The following is a 14,055-nucleotide window of genomic DNA, read 5'->3' as shown; positions in this document are numbered from 1 at the left end:
AATCAGATCAATAAGGGGATCCACAAGGGGGGGGGGCACCCAAGATGTAGACAGGCCTGACCTGAAGACTTCCAGGAACACCGATTCCTCAGGGTTAAGGTTTTGGGCATACCAACCACCTTTCTGGTGCAGGATTTCCATGATGTCACCAAAAGAAACATCCTCAGGAGGTGGGAATCTTGAAGACCCTTCCCCTTTATCCAAATCTGTGTTCTTGTTGAGGGATTCCGGGGAGGAATCCAAGTGCCTTCTTTTGCACGTATGCTTATGATGAACCTCCTTGGTGGGGTGATCCGGGGAGATATCAGAAGTGACCTGGAAGCCCTTCTGGGCAAGCTGTCCGGCCGGTGACAGAAGGGATGACTCAGGCACAAACTCTCCTGAGGAGGGATCAGGCTCAGACGAAGGGAGAGTCGAGGCTTTCCTTGGTAAGGAGAGAACCCTCTCAACCACTTCAAATGTCAAGGATGAACAGGAATAAGAGGGCATCCCTGCCGGAGCCAAAGCTGGTGAAAAAAAAGCCCTGCGAGCCCCCACTACTCTAGGATCTGAGAGGGGAGTCGGAGGAGAGCTATCAAGTGCCAACGCTCTGACGGAAAGAGACAGCTCTGAAAATTTTGTCACTGACATCAAACCCTGAGACCTGCTATGGCTCTAAGAGGTGCCCTGCTCCGAGACAGTTGGGGTCGAACCACTCAGGGCAACCATCGGAGTCGAGGTAATAGTACCTGTAGGCTCCAAGGTCTCAACTCCCAGGATCCTCGGACCTGACAACTCCGAAGCCAGGGGTCTCAGATCGAAGAAGGAAAGATGGGAAAAAAGTAGGCTGCCATCTCATGGATCCAACGGGGTACAGAGCTGGCAAAACCCCCAGCTGAATCTATGCCTTGAGAAACCTCATCACCATCCTGTCAACTTCAGCTTCAGAAAGGCTTCGAGATGACCTGATGCACAACGCCACAGAAGGCAGCCTGGAAGACTGTAATAAAGTTGATTTGGGCCTTGAGGTAAACCAGCTATGGGAGAACCATGGAGACCTCGCACACAACTGGACCAGAGCCCTTTGGATCTAATGGCTTGGAAGTTTTTCAAGGAACTTCACTGGACGTAGTGGGGGCTCTGTCCGGGGACTGCTTCTTCTCTTTATGTTTCTTGGAGGGGGTTTGAGTCCCTGAAGTAGAAGGGGAAATAGAAGAGGAAGAAGCCAAAGTTGGTAAAAGGCCCTTCAAGATAAACTTATTCCTCCTGTCAATAAGAACCCACTGATTGAAGCCAGCATATATAGAACAGGAGGAATCCAGATGGGAGGGTCCTAGGCACACTACACACTCTGTGTGGGCATCCGACAGAGAGATCTTGTCCCCATACATAACACACTTTTTTAAAACCTGCAGGCTTTTCTGCAATTATGCACCAAACAAGAGTGCAAGAACTCAACTATAGAAAAGATTTTTTTTTTCAAAAGACGGAAAGAACGGAGGTTAGGAGCAGAAGGAGAATGAAACTAAAATAAGTAGACCAAAGCAACTTTTCTGATACGGAAATATTAAAAAGAAAAAGCTATAATGAGAGAAATGGAGAAAAAAATTTCAGAAGAAAAACACTTACAAAACCCCAGTGGAGCTCAGACAATCGCAATTCCAATGCTGGTGAAAATGTGGCAAACGAGATCTGGGGGAATGAGGGCATTATAGGTTGGGGAGGAGTTCAGAATTTCAGATCCTAGAGCTGTAGTGTTCAGCCGAATTGGATCTCAGCCCACAGGTTGAAGACCAGATGAAAAACAACTTAAGAGCAAGTGGTTCTGAGGTAAGTAACTCACCGACAGTCCCCCACAAGCATAGTACCTTGCTTCAAACACAAAAAAACAAAGTTATATACTTACTATAATGATAGACCCATGCTGTTTCCATCTGGTTCAACTTTTGGGTTATCAGATTCGACTTGGATCCAAGACTGGCCATTTCCAAAAGACTTCAGCCCCCCAAACTCTGCCTCCTCTACCCATAACACTTAGCTCTATACTGATTTATCTCATATCGAGTTTGCCCCTCTCAAAACAGTTCCCATTGCTAATTCTGAAAACATGACACCAAGGACCCCAAAAGAAATGAGGAGAAGCTTCCATGACCTGGTCATCCACGGATCAAGAGAAACACAATACAGGAGGGGGTAGCTGGGAGGGATGATTGAACCAGACAGACACAGATAACAAGGATCTATCATTATGGTATATAGCTTTCATATCTGATGTTGTCTTTTCTGTCCAGGTTCAACCTGTGGGACAGAGTCCCCAGCCACATTACACCCTAGAGAGATCATACGAGAGAACACTCCTCTATAAAGTGGAACCAAAGGAGGCCCTAGACTTCAAATGAATATCCAAACTGCAGTGAGACACAAAAGTGTGCAGACCCACCAAAGGAGCAGCAGCACACGTTATCCACAGCAGTTCTCGAGGAAAGCCACAGAAGTAGCCGTAGCATTAGTACAGTGACCCTTTGGTTTGCGAAACAAAGCCTTCCCTTTCAAAATGTATCCAAATGAAATGCAATCAGAGAACCACTTATACACAGTGGACTTGGACACTGTTTTTTCCAACTGGGCCTTTGAAAAGGAGATAAACAATTGATTAGACTTTCTAAAGGACTTGGTTCTATCCAAATAAAATCTCAGTTGCCTATGCACATAGAGACGATGAAGTAAATATTCTCCTTAGTTTGAAAATTTAGGGTAAACACTGGTAAGTGAATGGCCTGATTTAAATTGTTTTCCAATGCCATCTTAGTCTGAAAAGTAGGATACATTCTGAGTGATATCCTGTCTTTATGAAAAAAAAAAAAAAAAGTATGGAGATACCAAGGAGAAAGCCTGCAGTTCTGACACATGCCTGGCTGAAGTAACAGCTACCAAGAAAAGAGTCTTCCAAGACAGCAACTTCAGGGAAACCACTGCTGAAGGGTCAAAAGGATGTCCAGCAAGCATGAGAAGCATAAAAGGCAAACCCCATAGAGGGACAGGGTCCCAAACGGAGCTGCAACAAAGAGATTCCTGTCAAAAAGGCCTTTAAAACCTTTAATGCTTCCATAGGCTTATGGTCTCTGCCAAAGTGAAAGATGGAAATAGCTACCAATTACATTTTAATACTGAAATAACTAAATCCTGAAATAAATAAGTCAGCAAGAAAATAAAGGATAGCCTCTGAAGGTGTTGAGAAGGGGTCCAACCTACTTGCTACAGTCAACTTTGCATGCAGATAACTTCTGAGAAGAGGACAAAATATGAACCACTCTGTCTGCAAGGTTGGCATCTCTGGCCATCAGTAAATTGGAGAAACCATGCAATAACCCTAAGTGTCCAGAGGGTGGGCAGGTCCAAGCTTGCAGAATGAGAGATCAGATCTGGAATGCGATCCAGCATCCAAGGAAGGTACCTCAGAAGAGACAATAGAAAGGGGAACCATGCCTGATGAAGCCAAAAAGGGGCAATGAGGATCAGAGTCACTCTGCAATGGTCTGCCTTCTGCAGGAACTTTGTTATCAAAGCAGTCAGAGGATACACATACAAGAGACCTGGAGGCCAAGCATACAGATGAGTGTCCCTGGGTGACTGTCTCTGTGGAGAAATTAAGGCATAATAACTGCTGTACTTCATGTTGTATGGGGAATCAGACTGCAACACAGAGTGCCCAGCAGTGAAAAATCGGAGCACCTTCTTTAGGATGTAGGGACCACTCATGAGAAAGAAGAATGTACCAACTTAGACTGTCAGCTAAAATGTTGGGTTTCCCCAGGAGTGCATTGCTACCATAAACTATTGAGATGAAATCTCCCATTGCCAAACCTTCATGACCTTCCAACAAGAGGCTAAGACTGGGTTCCTCCCTATTTGTTCAGATACCTGATAACTGACATATTGTCTATTTGCACTGAAATCACGCCCTTGGGGAAAAAGTCCTGAAAAACCTGCAAGGCAAGGAAGGATGCACTCATCTCAAAGACATTTATGTGAAGATTGGCCTTGATTATAGACCAAGTCTTTTGGCCATCTTCCCTTAAAAATGCCCCTACCCGAGAAGGCTGGCATCCATTCTGACCATACCCTGCAGAGGAGGAAGATTAAATGTTCTCCTGGCTGGCACCAGAGTAAACTCCAACAACCACCCAATTTGGTTTTGACAGACCTCTTTCAATATAATGGACAACTCCATAAGGTAAGTCAAGTAGGACCACCAGTGTCCACTGCAGTAATCCCATGTGAACCAGGGGAACTAAGTAGATTCCTGCAGCCATGTGACCTAAAAGTTTGAGAACCAGGGAAGCCAAAGGTTTCCTATAAGACAATGAGGTACTGGCCTGAGAACGAAGGGCAGATATTCTGCGAGCTGGGAGTTTTGCAATCTGATATACTGTGTTTAACCAGAAGCCTATGAACTCCAAAATCAGAACTGGCTGAAGGCTGGACTTTTCATAGTTTACAGTGATTCCTAAGGAAAGGCACAACTGGGGTAAAGAGTTCCTGGCCCCAACTAGTGATGTCCTCCTGGAAGTGGCGAGAAGCCATTTGTCCAGGTGAGGGAAGACCTGGAAACCTTGCATCCTGAGCCAGGCTTTTTTGACTGCCTTGCAGTTGGCAAACACCTGTGGGCGGTGGTGAGACCAAACGGCAGCACTGCGAACTGATAATGACTGGCTTCCACCCAGAAGTGCAGATACCTCTTGGACTGCCTCGCTATTTTTATATAATGGTACATGTGCTTGAGGTTGATTGAGAAAATCCAGTCGTCCTTCAACTAAGGTAGAATGGACTGCACTGTGACCATCTGGAACTTGGTCATTTTCACAAAGCAATTCAATCTGTTTAAATATAAAATTGGTCTGACTTCATTGTTCTTCTTTGGGACCAAAATAACCTGGAATAGAGCCCAGATCCACATTGGTCTGGTAGCATCTCTTGGATGACTCTAACAACTTTTGGATTTCTATAGCTACATCCCATCATGATGAGGTGGCATGTCCGGATGGTTCTTGGCATTTTTTTTTTCAGAAATAAAAATGGAATAGTGTAGTCTTAGACACAAATCTAACACCCATGTGTCCAAGGTGATGGCCTGCATGCTACTGGAAGTAGAACTAGGTGGCCCATGACTGCTTTCAGAACAGAACAGTTGGGCAACCCTTAAGGGATGCTGGAAGGGCCTCCCAGAAAAGGCACCTTAGAAGCCCTGGGTCTGCGGATCACCCCTTGCCTTGTGGGTAGCACCCATTCTGGATACCTCCCTGCAGCAGTGGAAACCTTCCTCAGGAGCATCCTGAAAAGATTGCTGTGTTTTCTAAAGAAGTAATGTCTCCCCCACCTTCTGATTCCTCAATAAGGTCCATTAGTTGTAGTAAAACACACTCAAGTGGCAGACAGTGTCTTTCTGTCATTCTTGTCCTTGATCAAAGTGTTTTTAATCTTTGGTCCAAAAAGTGAAGAGCCATCATAAGAGGCTTTAATAAAGGATTCCTTGAAGAAGTCTGCAAAGTCACACAGTCTCATCCAAGCATGGCGACCCATGACAATCCTGGCACTAGCAGCCTGGGATGTACCACTGACTGCATTGGAAAACAGATGCATGGCCATATTAGCAATAGAATGCAAGATGGACTAATGTGTCTCCAAAGTTTTTTTGAGTCTGTTGTGTCTTAACAAGTCTATTTCAGACACAATGTCTCACTGAAGTCGCATCAAATAAGCCAGGTCATTTAACACTCTCAGCACAAAAGTGACTGATGCATAGGAGCTATTCTCTAACCAGTCCAATGCCCTAGACTCCCTAATGGGCCGGGGGAGGGTAAACCAATGAACTCTCTTCCAAGATGTCCTTCTTGGTGGCTGATGCCACCACAATAGCAACAACAGCAGGACCCTTACTCCAATGTTGCAGTCCTTGGAAGGGTCCAAGATCTTATCGGACTATTTAGACTTGGTTCCACCATAAGTTAATGTGTGCATTCGCAGGGGGAACCACCCAGGACATAGATGGGCCCACCCCCAAATGCCTCCATAAATGACGACTCCTCCAGAGAGGAGGCTTCAATTGTCCAACTTGTGCACCATAAGGTCACCAAAAGAAGCATCTTTGCAGGAAGATTTTGGGGACCTCTCTCCTTCCTCAAGGTCAGTATCCTCAGTGAGGGATTCCTCTGGGGAACCCAGGTGTTTCCTCTTGCACTGCCTCTTGCCATGACTCTGAGAAACTCCCGCCTGCATCTACACTGAGACTGGAGCTGAACTATCGAAAGCCAAAGTGCTAATCGGGATGGATGACTCCAACACATGAAGTATTGATCCCCAACTATGAAAATCCATTCCCGAAGGGTCAGCTGTAAGGTCCTTTTGGCTCTGACACAGTCGAAGTTGAGAAAATCAAGGAAGAAGTGGGAGCTAAGAATAGCCAAGCCACTGGATCTGACCCTGAAGGTGGTAAAGAACCCCATAGCCAACAGGCCCAAGGAAGGAAACAAGTTAGTAGGAGCCGAAGCCTTGGGTTGAGAACCCAATAATGAAGAAATAAGGCTACCTGCAGTAAAGACTGCATCAGCTGCTCCAAATTGGAAGGTCTCAAACTTCTTACTGATCAGACCGACATAGTTGAAGAAGCCACCGAGGGAGGCTTCAAAGCCCATCTATTTGTAGAAGATTCCAAGGACTGGACCCAAATGGAAAAGGATTGGATCCAGGCAGAGATAATGAAGACTATAGGGAAATTTCACACGGAGTACAGGGGGAAAGTGAGAATGAACTCTGACCGTGGGAACCCCTCTCAACAGAAAGGGGCTATGGATGTTGAGCATCTGGGAAAGGGCCTTTCCTGCAGTCAGCACCATAGGAGAATAGGTCTGAGTTGCCACATCCTAGGAAGAAGCCAAGACAGCCACATGAGCTGAAGATCTTTGGATCATTGGATCTGGCTGGCTGGCTAGAAGTACGGGAAGAGGCACATTTAAGATCTCCATTGGATGACTTGGGGTCCTTAGTTCCTTACTTTTGCCCCTGATCACTCTTGATATGTTTGCTAGCTGGAGTGGAGGAGGAGGAAGCATCCACAGTGGGCAAAATACCCTTCAGGACCAATTCATTGAGGGCCCTGGACCCACAGCTTTCACCAATGGAGCACTTGGTCTCCAGGTGAGCAGCTCCAAGACAATATAGACCTTATGAGACTTGGGGAGGGAGCTTGTGGCCGCACATCCCACACTTCTGAAACCCCCTACCCATAAAGAACAATTAAAGAACAGCATACTATACACTGGAAGGAACACTGCCTAACTATAAGCACAGTAACAACTACAAAATTATACTACTATTAGAAAGTTAACAATTACAGAGAAAAAAAATCCATACAACAAGGCAGGAAAAGCCCGTGAACACTATCAGATAGTGCTATACTAACACTAAAACTACAGTACCCAACCCTTCCTACCAAATAAACACACTTCAAGAACACACTTAACTATTAAGAAAAAAAATTAAGGCAGAAGAAAAAGGTGAAGAAAATATGGCAGGAACACAAAAAGAATACACCCCAGTGGAGCTTGAGATCAAGCTGCTATCCTGGAGGGTGGCAAATTAGATTTGAAGTAATTCAACAGAGAGCTAGGTGTTATGAGTAGAGGAGGCAGAGCTCAAGGGCTGAAGTCTTTTGGAAATGGATGGTCTCAGATCTGATAACCCCACATGTTGAACCCAAACAGAAAATACAATATCAAATCTTACAAATCTAAGTAAAATTTTAGTCAAAAAAAAAATTTCTTCACAAAAAGTTCACACAAGCATACATATAACAAGTTCTTAAAAAATGAAACAAGCCTCCAAAATTTCAGTTTCCTAGCTAAACTCATCATTTTGACAGAAAAAAATATGAGTTTAACTCATAAAATAAAATATAGCAGACGGTTTACTCCAATATGGATTTATCTGTCCAGCTCTGGAAGATCACCGTCAGACTGACAGTTCCACATGGCCTGCAAAGAAGTGCTCTTTTTGGCGGGAAAAAAAAAGAAGTTATGTACTCACCATAACATTCCATCTGAGTAGATACTTCATTTGTCTGCAACCTGTGGGTGTCGGATCCGACCTTGGATCCGATCCGGCAGCTTTTCAAGCTCCAAGATCCGAGCTCCTAGCTCCTCCCCCTACCCATAATCCCCTAGTACCAACCACATTACCTCAGATCGTTTTTTTTGCCTCACCAACTCGAGACAGAAACCAACTCCGAATGATCAGAAAATTTCCCGAGGTTCGGGGGATGGCAGGGGGGGTCGGTTGCAGACAAATGAAGTATCTACTCAGATGGAACGTTATGGTGAGTACATAACTTCTTTATCTGAAGTAGTTACTTCATTTGATCTGCAACCTGTGGGACAGAGTCCCCAGCTAACCTACAAGAACCTGGGTGGTCCTTATGGAAGGATATTCCGAAGCACCGCGGAGCCAAAAGAAGCCCTACTCCTGGAAATCATATCCAGTTTATAATGAGAAATGAACGTATGAGATGAGGACCAGGTAGCTGCTGAACAAATATCGTCTACTGGAACCCTAGACCAAAAGGCTGTTGAGGTAGCTACAGATCTTGTGGAATGAGCACGGACGCCAACCGGAGCTGGCTTACCAGACGAAGTGTATCCCAGCATAATGCACTGACAGATCCAATTTGCTACAGTCACTTTAGCAATTGCCTTGCCCATGGCTGACTTTGCATAAGAAACAAACAACTGGTCCGACTTGCGAAATTCTCTAGTCCTGTGCAAGTAAAAACGCAGTTGTCTGTGTACATCCAATTTGTGCAACGTGTATTCGCCTTTGTTGTGAAATTTTGGGAAAAATACAGGAAGATTTATTGATTGATTAATGTTTGATTCTGTAGCCACCATAGGCAAGAAAGACGGATTAGTCCTGAGGGACACTCTATCTTTGTGAAAGATAAGGTACGGAGGTTTGATACACAGAGCTTGTAATTCTGAAACCCTCCTGGCTGAAGTAATAGTCACTAAGAAAGCCGTTTTCCAAGTTAAGAACTTCAACGGAACCGAGGCCGCAGGCTCGAAAGGTGTTCTCGTTAAGGCTTGTAAGACCAGAGTGAGATCCCACAGGGGAACCACAGTCTTGACAGGTGGTTTCAAAACAAAACACCTCTTAAGAAGGTTTTGCACAACTTTGTAGATGCTAAGGAGCCTATGCCGTCCCCCACGTGAAAATGGGAGATGGCCGCCACCTGCACCTTGACTGTGGAGGCACTTGCTCCCTGTCTAAAAAGCAGGGAAAGGAAGTCCAGAATAGTCGGAATAGGGACAGTAAATGGGTCCAATTCTTTATCTTTGGCCCAGATGGAAAAACGTTTCCATTTACTGTTGTAAAGTTTTCTGGTAGCGAAACGGTCACAGCGAGGCTGACCCCATTTGTGGAAGATCTGCTTCGCAACAGACGGATTCAGAGACCACTCGTATGGAGTGAGGAACACTCGACTTAGCTTGTCCGCTAATATGTTGGACCGTCCCGGAATGTGCGTTGCTATCAGAAAGCGGTTGGTGGAAATCACCCATTCCCACACTCTCATGGCTTCTCGACACAGGGGATAAGATCTGGTCCCTTCTTGTTTGTTTATATACCGGACTACTGACATGTTGTCCGTCTGGATTGCAATAGTTCCTAGGGGAAGAAGGTCGTGGAGAGCTTGCAACGCCAAAAGCACTGCCCTCATCTCTAGGACACTGATATGCAATACGGTCTCTAGGGAAGTCCACGTGCCTTGAACGGATCTGCCTGAACAATGCCCCTCCCACCCAAGGCAAGAAGCGTCCATGGTCAACGTGGCTTTGACCAGGGGAATCACAAAGGGCCTCCCTTCTCTGAGTTCCTGTGCCCGTAACCACCACAGAAGGGAGTCCCTGCACACCCTGGTCAGGGGTATTGGCATGCATAATGGGTGGATCGACAGGGACCATTGGACTTGAAGGGTCCATTGTAATATGCGCATTCGCAGACGGGCATGAAGAGAGAGACCGATCGCTGCTGACATAGACCCCAGTGCCCTCAGGACTAACTCCGCTGGAGGAGCAGGGCTCCGAAGAAGGGCTAACACCTGAAACGACAAGCTGTTCAGCCTGACTGACATTAGAACAACTCTGGAGATTCGTGTATCTAACCTGGCCCCTATGAATTCTAGGGCTTGAGTGGGGCACAGGCAGGATTTCTGCTCATTCACTGAGATGCCTAGGTTGTGGGCCAGAGACAGAGCATAATCTCTCACCACACAGAGCTGATGCCTGTTGGTCATGGTGAAGAGCCAGTCGTCTAGGAAAGGGAAGACCTGAATGCCCTGGAGTCTCAGGTGGGCTGTAACCACTGCCATGACCTTGGTGAACACTCTGGGGGCTGAGGTGAGGCTGAATGGAAGAACCCTGAATTGATAATGACTGGCTCCGAGCCGTAAGCGGAGGAACCTCCTGGATCGTCTGTCCATTAATATGTGGTAATACGCATCCTTGAGGTCTAACGAGCACATCCAGTCGTTCTCCCGCAGAAGGGGGAGAATTGATTGGAGAGTGACCATCCGGAACTTCGCCTTGGGTATGAACAGGTTCAGGGCGGAAAGGTCTAAGATGGGTCTGAGGTCCCCCGTTTTCTTTGGCACCAAAAAGAACTGGAGTAATAACCCAATCCGGACTGATCTGGGGGGACAGGCTGGATGGCTCTTTTTCTTAGCAGCTTTGAAATCTCCAAAGCCGCTGCCTCCCTCTGATCGGGTGGGACACCGGGGAGACTTCTGGGTTTGGGGGGAAGGTTTATGAATGGAATGGAGTAACCTCTGGATATGATCCGGAGCACCCATCGATCTGTTGTAATGGACTCCCAGTTTGACAGGTGCTCCAACAATCGCCCCCCGACTGCTTCCAGAGAGGGACAGTCGGGCAAGCCCTCAGGGCTGTTGCACGGGTCTGTCCAAGAAAGGTTCTCTGGACCCGAAATTACGCGGCCCCCCCTCTGCCTCTGGGCCGGCATCCACTTTGTCCTCCTCTGCATCTAGAGGACGAGTGGTCCGCAGCAGGATGGGACTGCTGAGACTTACGGAACCACAGCTTCTGTTGTCCCCTCTGATTCCTGGAGAAGGATCTTTGGGGATTAGAAAAGCGGACTCCAATGGCAGACAGCGTCTTCCCGTCCTTTTCGCTTTGGACCAGCGTGTCGCGAACAGTTTTGCCAAACAAGGCAGAACCGTCAAAAGGGGCGTTCGCGAAGGATGCCTTGAAGGGGTCCGTGAAGTCACACAGACGGAGCCAGGAGAGACGTCCCAAGACGACCCAGGCTCCGCTAGCTCTAGCGGCTCCCTCCGTTGAATGGGAGAGAAGCCACATAGACGTATTGGAGATGGATTTTAGAGTGGCCATTCGAGTCTCAAAAACCTTTTTGTCTGGGACCGACATGAACTCCGGGGGGGGGGGGCTGCAGCGTATTCTTTAATCAAGTCTCACTGTAGCCTAATGGTATGTGCCATATAGTTCAGCGCCCTTATGGAAAAGGTCGCTGAAGCAAACATCCGCTTCCCAATCAGGTCAAGCGCTCGAGATTCCTTATCCGGTGGGTGAACCAAAGAACTCTCCTGCGCAAGTTCTTTCTTGGTGGCCGCCGCCACCAACATAGCATCAACGGGGGTTCCTTTGGCCCAAGACGGTCTATCTGTGGGTGGGCTGAGGATTTTATCGGGGCGCCTACGGATTGGCTCCACGGTGTCGGGCTCCTTCCAAGCCCTGGTGGTAATTAAGTCCACCAGGGGGTCGGCCGGAGGTGACACCCAGGAGGTAGATCGGCCTGCCTCAAAGGCCTCCAGGAACACGGACTCATCAAGGGAGGGCTTTTGGGCTGACCACCCCCCTCTGGTATGCAACATTTCCATGATGTCTCCAAAGGAGACATCTTCAGGGGGTGACCTTGGGGAACCCTCCGTATCATCTAAATCCGTGTCTGTGGTAACGGACTCGGGGGAGTCCAGGTGCCTCCTTTTGCACCGATGTTTCCGAGGGACCACCTCGGTGGGACTGTCCGAAGAGGGCTCGTCCACGGGTCGTTGTTCCTCCACGGAAACTAGCTGGAGGGCTTGGGCAGGCTGTCCAGATGGACGGATGATGGAAGACAGACCCTCATACAGTGGGGGTATGGGTGGATCCGAAGCCCGGGTCGGGGATCTGGAGGACCTCGACAGTACCCTCTCCACTACCTCAAAAGCCGAAGGAGAGCCACTCTCGCCAGCCTCTGAGAGCAATCTCCTCGGATCCGAGGAAGGGATCGGGGTCGGAGCCGATGCAGTCGGCGCCGAGGCAGAGGTGTGCTCCGACGCCAACAGCGCCGAAGACACAGCAACTCACTCGGATCCGACGCTCAGCCCTCGGCCCGAGAGCTCGGGTCCGACAAGCTCGAAGGTATAGTCGGCGAAGAGACCACCACTATCGGCGCCGACAATTTCCCGGGTCCGAAAGGGCCTGGATCCGATGACTCCGAGACCCAAAAACGAGTCGGAGAAGGAATGATCGGGGCAAATATGGGGGCTGCACTCCCCCCCAGAGGGGGGGGGGAGGCAAGAGCATCCCCATCTGCATTTGGGTCTGTAAGAACCGACGCATCATCCGATCCATATCGGCTTCGGAGATGCTTTGGGTCGACCTAGATGAAGTAGTAGAGGCGGGCCGGGAGGGCCGCCTCGAAAATCTCAAGGGAGACCTATCCTCCTCCTCCGGCGAAAAACAGGGCGAACGGTGCCGAGAGGAGGGGGATCTGGAGACCCTCGAGGGAGACTTAAGCAGTTTCGCTGGCGGAGCCGAAGGATGAGATTCGGCCCGCCTTTTGTGGGACTTATGTCCTTCCTTATCCTTGTGCCTCTTCTCTTTAAGGGTAGAGGCACTAGTTTCCCCAAAGCTCAATCCCGATGAGGGAGGTTGAGTCCCGGGTAGAGCTAAGGGGATAGACGGCGCCGAAGCTGCAAAAGCAGCCGGAGCCCGAACGGGAGAGGAAGAAGAAGCGGACTCCTGTGGGAGCTTTCCCACCAGGATCAGCTTGTTCTTCCTATCCCGAAGTGCCCGGGGGTTAAAGGCCGTGCAGATCTGGCAGGCCTCTGACAAATGGGCAGCCCCCAGGCACAAAACGCACTGAGTGTGGCCATCAGCTGGAGAAAGCTTGTGGCCACACTCAGTACATTTAGAAAAAATGGCCTTAGGCCCTTCAGACATCATTCACACACACACCCAAACACTAGGAGGGGGAGGGGAGTGAAGATAAGTTAGTAATTAATTTAACAGAAAAGGGACCAAAAACTAGCACAAGAAGCAGAAAAGGGAACTAACACACACACAACGACAACTTTGATTGAAAAAAGTTGGTTTAAAACCAGCAACGATCTCACCCAGCCAGGAGCTCTTCACAAGGAAGCTTCTACAGCCGCGACAAAAAACGATCTGAGGTAATGTGGTTGGTACTAGAGGATTATGGGTAGGGGGAGGAGCTAGGAGCTCGGATCTTGGAAAGCTGCCGGATCGGATCCGACACCCACAGGTTGCAGATCAAATGAAGTAACTACTTCAGATCTCAAGATTTTTGCACTCCAACTGACTTTTATGCAGCTGTGCTCAAGCTAATGACAGCTGCAGAATTTGGAAGGCTTCCTTAGCTTTGGAAAGCTGTCTGGCTGCAAAAAGAGCAGGACAATTACAACTTAGGGTACTGTAGCAGTGATCTATGTTTAAACATCATAGACATTTTAAGACACACAACAAGGAACATCCCTCACAAGTAGGTACACTTGAGAGGAGTGTGACCATGCACGTGTGTGCGTGTTTCGTTTCTGGTTTTGTCTGTCTTTGTGCTTGGGTGGAAGGAATCAGGCTAGGCAAAAATATTCCAAGTTTGTTTTTAAGTCCCTTCACCTTACAGGCTTCAACCGTGTCAAGTTTAATCATTCATTTATTTTAGCTTACCTTGCACTTAAAGATTAAGAACATCAGGTCACACATCTTTCTATAT

The 14,055-nt window shown here is 47.9% G+C and overlaps 1 protein-coding gene across 1 annotated transcript in view; it reads right to left on the bottom strand.

Moving 5' to 3' along the window:
- ADAMTS20 (ADAM metallopeptidase with thrombospondin type 1 motif 20) overlaps nucleotides 1-14,055 on the bottom strand; it is a 3,636,702-nt gene that overhangs the window by 603,116 nt on the left and 3,019,531 nt on the right. The gene's annotated exons all lie outside the window — the stretch shown is intronic.

The sequence above is a fragment of the Protopterus annectens genome, chromosome 11.part0 (genome assembly GCF_019279795.1).
Source record: "Protopterus annectens isolate FY-2018-M chromosome 11.part0, PAN1.0, whole genome shotgun sequence".
Lineage (NCBI taxonomy): Eukaryota > Metazoa > Chordata > Ceratodontiformes > Protopteridae > Protopterus > Protopterus annectens.
This window is presented reverse-complemented; position numbering and strand designations above follow the sequence as displayed.